Below are 9,026 nucleotides of genomic sequence, written 5' to 3' on the forward strand. Positions count from 1 at the left end.
CAGTGTAGTGCCAGAGTCCTGGGAGATGTGGTAGGAAATCAGGGGTGTGCCAGAAGAGCTATCCAAGAAACTGTCCAGAAAGCCTTCGACAATTGGCAAAGCCAAGCATAGCTGTTAGGTTTTTGAAATGTTGCAGAACATCGCTGAAATCCAGAAAATTCAAAACTATGACACACATAAAACAAAATGAGCTTCCAGCCACTCTCTACCTTCACTTTAACAGGGTACAGCACATACCTTATACTCCCATCTGTCTCCCTCCTCCCCTTACCCCCACCCATATCACGTTTATTATCACTAACGTATTGTTAGGTAGTATTCTGGAGTTATTTAAATATAGTTCAAACAAGAAGCAGTCTTCAGCTCTTAATGTGGATTGTAAATTTCAGCAGTAGATGGAGTACAGCACACTTTTGCTAATAAACATATTGGCACTTTGACTAAGATAAATAGTGAGAGAACGGTTTTTTGTTAATTACATTGCACCAATCAACATGGGCAAAGTTATTCGCACCATTGTGACTTGCTGGCAGACCAGACGGATGTTGTCACTTGGCATACCAAACATGATCACAGGTGTAGGCAACCACTTGCTTTTGTGTATTCCAGACACTGGATTACTCAGAGACGGTCCTGACAACATTAATTTTTGGATACCTGGCTCTCTGCCTTCAGGACTTTTGAGACTATTTTCCAACGTGCCACTGTAGATATGTAATTCAAAGGAAGCATTGTCAATCCAAAATATTGAAGTGAACAATGTCATTGTAACCACTGGAATTGTATTAAATCGCCTGGTGAATAACAAACCAGGTCTTTATTTTGTATCCATTAATTAAATAAGGTAACTGTTACTGTTGTGTAGGATATAAAAATGTGATGTTTCTCTCCTGTGACTTTGATCACAGTTGCCACACGTAGGTCGTGGAGGGTGTTGTTTTGTGGCAGCGGTATAGCGCAAGGCATGAAAATTACTTTATGTTACAAAATGGTGCAAAAAGATGTTGGTGAACCATTCAGAAATCTGATGGCAGAGGGTAAGAAGCTGTCCATCAATCTCCCTCCCCATTAAGCTGGTTCTACCTATCACATACCTGCTTATGATTCATCCCTCCATTAATTGGCTGTCCTATCCTACACTTCTCAGTCAATCCAAAATGTTGAAAATCCACTGACGTTGTTTGACCCACTCCCAGCAGTTTATCATTCTGTAAGAATATGTAAGAGCTTTTTTCTTGCTCAATGTGTATCTGATGCCACATTGTAATAATGTAATATTGTATGAACAGAGGTGATCTCATTCTCTACAGTGCTAGTGAGACTTGTAAATTATATTTGTTGAGTGATAGCATAATTTCCTGCATTCAGTGCTGAGCACTTGGAATTCACCCACGGAAAAATGGAAATGCTCTGCAAGTAACTTAAGCTCTTTGTCAGATGATACTTTTAAAGGCCATTATTGTTCAGTTAAAGTAGGTTCATTTGGTTTGTTCACAGCTTTTGTTTTGTGTGTTGCTCGTGTATTTTTCAATCAACTTCCTCGTCTCACCTTTAACATAACTTCACAACCACAGATCAAAGAACTTTGTTCACATATGTTCCTTTTTTGTTCACCTTGCCAGATGCTTCAACAAAAGGTTTGCCTTGAAATTTTTACTGCACACATTTTTGTTGTGTTGAAAATGGGTGCTCTCATTGGTTCCCCCTACAAAACAAGTATGGTACATGATTGCAAAATTGGCTAGAAAGGATATTTTGAAGTTGTAGTTTTCTCGTGCAGTGTGTTGAAACTCTGACTAAACACCAAGTTAAACAGGAGTCAATAAAGACAGAGTCGCAGTAAGATTAACCGTTTACTGTTCACTCTTCCACATTAACGTATGGTGAAAACGTGTTGCTTCTATGATGTTTCTTTGTGGGTGGAAATGGAGCTTTTCGCGTTGATCCTGCACGTGCAGGCCCCCACCTTTCTGTTTCTCCAAACCGTAACTTACCCACAAGACACGGTGAAACCGGGGGTGATGTCATCACATGCCGCGATACATCGCAGACAATGAACTTTACCTTCGTTAAACTGTAACGTAGTTATCAACCTTTAACTTTAACTAGAAATAGTTGCAAACTGTGTGCATACATCCACTGATGCTTCTGGACGCATCATCAGTGATGTTCCTGGAATCATCGGGTGTTTCGGGTCTTTCAACATCATACACCCTTCTCCAGGTGACCCAGCCGGGGCTGATCAGACCCCAGCTTGTGTCCAGATGGCTGGCTACACATGACTCCATGGCTCCCCTCTCCTGAGCCACAGCCACCTTGAGGCCCTCTCTGCCTCATCGGTGGTACTGCGGATGGCTCTCCTCTTCCTCTCTCCCTCGATGCCCAAATTGCTGTAGGCTCTGGCTAAGGAACGGGCTGTGAACAAATTATTTAAAGTGGAAAAGTAATAAAGTTAAATAAATGCCGTAAGGGCAACACGCTTCCTGCCTGACCTTTGTAAGGTCACTATGAACATGATACAGAACTTTAATCTCTAGATCAGTCTTTAAGTAGAAGTCAAGCTACCTCTGCAAATGGTCTTGGTCTGGAATAGAACATGACAACAGTTTGACATTGTTTAGGTCAATTAATGTCTTAGTAAACAAACATAGTGCTGAAATTTTGTTGTCATCTGCAGAAGTTTAAAACAAAATAACTTTGTGCACTCAACAAATTAAATCCTAAAAACTGCAGCTTACTGTACTTGGTTAGAATCACACCAAAACAAATTGCTAATTTGTCAGCAATATCTCAATTCCACTTATCACTGATACTACAGATGTGGCTGGGTTCAGTTCCAATGTTCTGGCATCACCCTTTTTACACTTACCTCTGAAAACATAAATACACCCATTGCAGCTGGCAATCTTCCACAAGGAGGGTGTAGGACACCAAGCCCCTGGGAAGCAGTGGATCGTAATATAGCAGAGAATCTCTTTCAGCTACTATAAAAATTAGGTCCTTGTGAATAGCAGCATGCATGTCCTGGAACGTGTGTCAAAAACACTGAATGAGATGAGATGATTTGGTAAAGAAGTCCAGGTCACTCTATTCCCCACCCAGTAGATAGATAGTTCCATTAAGGTTAACAACAGCAGCACAAGACACTGCAGTCTCCAGCTGATTAGTCTCAACCCACATATTGTCACAGACCACATAATAATGACAGCACTGGAATGTGTATCCTGAAGGGTTTTCTCCTCCAATGGATAAATGGCATCCTCACTTGGGACGGATACAAGGGTGTGCTGAAGATTATCTCTTGGCAGTGATGCGCATTGTTCCCAGTCCATTGTCTCCATGTTGCACTTCCACATCTGTTGTGGGATGGGGCCACCTACAACATACAGCAGTAATCTGCTGGCGCAATCGATTTTGCCCACTGACGTCGATAGCATCATCATCACAGTGCAAAGGCACTGCCAGTGAGTCTGTCCGAGTGTCTTCTTTTCCAATCAGGTAAATATGGACAATTTCACCAATTTCCTTTAAACTAGATACCAGGTTCTCAAAGCATTGTGCTTGTTCTTCCTTGCCGTGATCAATCCAGGTTCCTATTGCTTTGGCTGGTTTCTGAGAGCGGGGAACACCATGTGGGACATGAAGCTGTCTTAGGTCTTGAAGTGGACCTCTCCAAGCATCCCATCTGCTTAGCTTGTCTTCTGATAGTGGAGTGTCCCAGTCGGAGAGCTCGGAGGAAAGTTCTCTGAGGAGGGCTCTTCCCTGGATCGTAAATGGCACCAGTAGGCCCAGGGGATCAAAAACAATGGTTTGTTCGTGGTCGGAACGGAGAACGTGGATGTGTCGGTCGTGATCTCTGAAAGGAGGCCCAAACTCCTTTGTGTGGGTATAGTTTCTCCACCTAGATCTAGGTCCTTGATCGCTGGAGCACAGTTATCAGGTGGGTGGGCCTCCATGACTACCTGCTCTTTATTGTTTGGCAAGTGCTGGCGTGGTTCTCTGAATGGTAGTGGGGCGACCCAGCTGTTTGCTTCATCTCTTAAAAACATTTGTGTCCATTAGTTTTAAGAAGATGGTGTCTTCCACTGATGGAGCAAGTTTATTATCGTGCTCAGTTTGAGCGAAGACTGACTGTCCCAGTGTCTTCTCCGTTACTTTATTACGCTTGTTAGAGCTTTGTTGTGCTTCCTTGATACACATAAAGCTTGTGCAGGGCTGAAAAACTGAATGGCTGCCACTCTCTAGCACATTGGTCTTGAGCATGTTAACTGTTGGTTTGTGTATGTTGCCAAGGCACACCTCTCCTATCACCACTCAGCCCAGATCCAGGCGCTGGACGAAGGGGGAGTCGTGTGGTCCATTGACCTGCTGCCTGACTTTGTGCACCCTAAGAATGTCTCTTCCAAGTAGCAGGAGTATTTCTGCTTCTGGATCCAGTTCTGGGATGTGCTTGGCAATGTGGTGGAGATGCGGTTGGTGTAGCACTGAGCTTGGCATCGGAATCTCGGATCGGTTATTCAAGACCTCGTTGTACTCCAAGAGTGGAGGGAGACAGATGACAACTTAACCATCCAGCGACTCGAGCTGGAAGCCTTCTGCCTTCCTGCCATATGTTTCTGCAATGCCAGAGCAAGTTCTGAGGTAGTATGGGAATGGATTACTCTCTATGCTGAACAACTCGAAGAACCCTGGTCTGACTTGTGAGCGGTTGCTCTGGTCATTCTGAATTATGTAGGCTTTGATGGCCTTATCTTTGGCTCCCTTAGGGTACACCTTAGTGAGGCAGATCTTTGAGCAAGAATGGCTTGACTGACCTTGACCGCAAACTTCTGTGCAGCTCGAGCTGACAATAGTCGTATCGGGTTGATCCTCTCCCTCCCCGCTGTCCTCTTGTGAGGGTGAAGGAGCCTTGGCAGTTTGCGGTGTCGGGCTGGGATGCATGGCCCCATCGTGATCAGTGCTGTTGCATTCCAAGCACTTTACGGGGAACGTACACTCCTTAGCGAGGTGGGAGGTAGAGGAACAGCACTTAAAACATATTCTATTTCCTTGAGAAGGGTCTTTCTTGCGCCAAAGGGTTTTTTTCTAAGCATTCTGCATTTTTTGAGGTGTGGGGTTTGTTGTGCAATGGACAATTCTTGCTAGGGTCATTGTTAGTTGTGGAGACTTCAGTTTTATGCACTGAGATGGGTTTATTGATGTTAAAATTGTTCAAAGTGGATTTGACTGGCTTGGTGTGAGTTGTGGTGCTACCTTGATTCATGAAGTTAGGGTCGTTTCGCTTCTTCGCCTCCTTGCACACAAACCTACTAAAATACTTAAAGGGAGGGAATCGGCCACCGTTCTCTTCCTTGTACTCTGAGCCAATAGACACCCACCTTTTCTGCAGCCCAAATGGAAGCTTGTCCACAATTGGTCCAATTCCGCGTGGTGTATCTAGATATGATAGGCCAATTAAATAGCCGTCTTCTTTAGCACCTTCAATCTCCATGAGTAAATCTCTGAGTTCTCTTAGTTTAGTGTGGTCCATGGCTGAAACCCTAGGAAAATTGTCCAGCTGTTGAAATAGCGCCCTTTCAATAATTTCAGGGGCCGCTTAGCACTCCCAAAGTCTCTCTCATGCTTTGAGTAAGGCTAGCTTGGGGTTGTTGACGTACACTGAACGTATGTGTCTCACCTGTTCACTTGATTCCTTTCCCAGCCATTTAGTCATAAGGTCCAACTCTTGGGTTGCTGTGAGCTGGACTCCGCCGGCTGCGCTGGTGAACGAGGAGTACCATGCACGGTAATTTTCGGGCTTATTGTCAAACTGGTATAGTCCTGAATTGATGAGGTTTTGTCATACTAAGTACAGTGCCAAGGGTTCTGCTGCAGGTGATGTGCTGGCTGGGGGAATATGTTGGGGGGCATATGACTGAGTGTGTACGTCCATGATGGAATTTGATGTTCTGACTTCAGCCTTTGTCTCTGCTCTTGCCAGGTCTGGTAAGTTTGGTGTCGGGAAGTATTTGTAGTCAGCCCTTTCACACTTGAGTTTGCTGCAAGGTTGCAATTGTGAGTTGTCTTCCCCAGGTGGACGCGATGCAACGAAGCTTCCCTGTGACTTTTCATGAGATGGGATGCCGACAGGTAAGTATGGAGAGGAAGAATGAATCTGCAAGTCAATCTGAGATTGGACATATTCGCTGGTGTGTTCCAATTTGGCCCTTTCTGATGTAGATTTTCCTGTTTTGTCTAGAACGTGCATTTCTTCAACGTTTTCCAATGCTTCTGTTTCCACCATGGCTGCATCAGCTTCTCGTTGTCGCGTCAGCACTTGTAGCTCTGCATCTATCCTTGCCTTTCCCTCTGGTTTTTCACTTCTCTGGTAGCCTTTTCCATTTTCAGTTTTGCTTCTTGGTTAGCGTATGACGCTCGCACCTTGGCGGCTTCTGCTTTAGCTCTTGTGAGGGCAGCCATACCTGCTGACGTCCTACTGCTCCTGGTGCTGGATGCAAACGACTTGATGCTTGATCGCAAAGCCATCGTACCACTTGTCGAAACATCTAATGATGCCGCCTTTTCACTGTAGTGTTCTCGAGCAGTGTGTTGAAACTCTGACTAAACACCAAATTAAACAGGAGCCAATAAAGACAGAGTCACAGTAAGATTAACCATTTACTGTTCACTCTTCCACATTAACGTATGGTGAAAACGCGTTGTCACAGACAACGAACTTTACCTTCATTAAACTGTAACGTAGCTATCAACCTTTAACTTTAACTAGAAATAGTTGCAAACAAAGTATTTAAAGTGGAAATATAATAAAGTTAAATAAATGCCTTAAGGGCAACACAGAAGTAGTGTTGGGTTGGACTTCACCAGTAACATTGGACTAAAGCAGGAGCTGTACAATTCCCAACAAGACCACACTCAATCTCAACACATTCATCCTGGGAAAGTGTCAGTGCTTGCAGACGCACACCAGGAACATCTACTCTTCCTCATCAGGAGACCACTACAGTCAAAGCTGATCTGAAATAGCATCTTCTCCTTCTTGACAATCAGCACAGGCTCATTAAAAGGATGCATGCCTGCTTAGGTCTCCTCTATACTCATGACTATGTTGCTAGGTACAGTCCAAATGCTATCTATGTTTGCTGATGACGTCACAGTGGTGGATGGAATCCCAAATTGTGATGAGGAGGCATAAAGGAGTGAGATAGATTAGCTAGTTGAGTGGTATTGCAACAAGGAATTAATTGTTGACTTCAGGATGGGGAAATTGGGAGAACAATTCTTATTGAAGCAATTCTTGTTGAAGGTTCAGCTGTGGAAAGAGTTAACAGTTTCAAGTTCCCGTGTGTCAACGTCTCTGAAGATCTATTCTGGGACTAACATTTTGATGCAATCACAAAGAAGGCCATAGCCAGCAGCTACAGTCCATTAGAAGCTTGGGGCATTTGTTATGTCATCAAACACTGTGGCAAATATCTACAGTTGTACTATGGAGAACAATCTGATTGGTTGAAAAATCTGTTTGGTGTGGAGGCACCACTATGCAGGATTGTTAAAAGTTGCAGAGGGTTGCAAACTCAGCCAGCTACATCATGGGCATTAACCTCCCCAGCATTGAGGACATCTTCAAAAGCCGATGCCTCAGAAAGTTGGCATCAATCATGAAGGACCCTCACCACCCAGGGCATGCCCTCTTCTCATTACTTCCATCAGTGAGGAGTTACAGGACCCTAAAGATGCACATTCAAAATTGCAGGAACAGCTTCTTCCCCTCCTGTCAACTGAATGGACCAAAAATAAAACAACTTTGCTCTCTGTTTGCACTATTTAGTATCATAGTACTTATAATGTATGGCAATACACTGTAGACACAAAACAACACATTTCATGACTTGTGTCATATGTCAGTGAAGGGGAAAGAGATACTGATTCTGATTTAGGGAAAAGGATCTATCAGAGAGAGGAAAATGAGACAGCAAGAGGGGGAAAACTGGTATTAAGATACACTCAAAGCAATGTGAAGGAATTGTGAAGCATGTCAGGAAGGAGATCCTGTGCTCTTGGGGGGATGGGGAGACTCATCATGCTTATTTGAAGAACTTGGCAGAAGATGGTCTCTTCCAGAGATGAGAATCTTCACATTGTGCAGAAATAAGGAAAGAAATTTCATGGTCTCAGAGTGTGCAGCAAAATGAATTTGCTCACGACAGTTTATACTGTGGAGTAAAATCTTCAGGTGACCACCTTCAGGAAAGACATTTTGCAATAACCCATTTAAGTAATTAGAATGGTAATTCAATCATTTATTATCAAATAAATTATTGTTATTGGGAAAGGCAGTCAAAAGTACAGGGTGTTTTTGTTGCTGTATTTGATTAGACCCTCCCTAAAGTTTGGCCTTTCCTGGAACAAATTGATTTTTGTACAGAAGGGGCAAGAGGAGGAACCGTTAAGGCATATTCTGAAGTTACAGTATATGGCAAATATTAATTTCAACAGCAAGCATTCTTCAAATTGATTGTGGATTGTAGTTTGAATTTTAAACACAACTCAGAGTAATGGGGTTCCTGCAGATAGAGGTTGAGGTCAATCATAAACAAAGAGATACTCCATTTGATCCCAGATGTCTGCATATGCATGAACCCAGCCTGGAGTCAGCAGGGATTAACATTCATTCTGGGTGTCTGGAGTGTGGATGTGAAGACTAAGGTTTTCGAAAACTATATGTTATTCAAAGGAAGTCTTGTAGATATATTGTAACTATAGAATTGTCCTGCCGTTACCTTTGATCTTTAGCATATAAAAATGTCATGTAACAGGTCGTGTGGGCCTCTTCTTCCAAGAGTATCTTAATATGATGCCTGTTGGTCATTGTTGCTGAATAAAACACTCTATAGCCATTAGCTTCAGTGTTGGCGTGGTGACTTTGTTCTCAGTTACAACACCCTAGAGGATTGGGTGCTCCAATGCAGGGAGGAAACCTGAGCCAATACGACTGGATGACTTAAAGCAAAAATGGCTGGTTTTGA

The 9,026-nt window shown here is 43.4% G+C and overlaps 1 pseudogene; it reads right to left on the minus strand.

The window, feature by feature from the left end:
- Positions 1–2,753: 2,753 nt before the first annotated feature.
- On the minus strand, positions 2,754–5,530 carry LOC140718187 (kelch repeat and BTB domain-containing protein 4 pseudogene; annotated as a pseudogene).
- Positions 5,531–9,026: the final 3,496 nt, after the last annotated feature.

The sequence above is a fragment of the Hemitrygon akajei genome, chromosome 29, assembly GCF_048418815.1.
Source record: "Hemitrygon akajei chromosome 29, sHemAka1.3, whole genome shotgun sequence".
NCBI lineage: Eukaryota > Metazoa > Chordata > Chondrichthyes > Myliobatiformes > Dasyatidae > Hemitrygon > Hemitrygon akajei.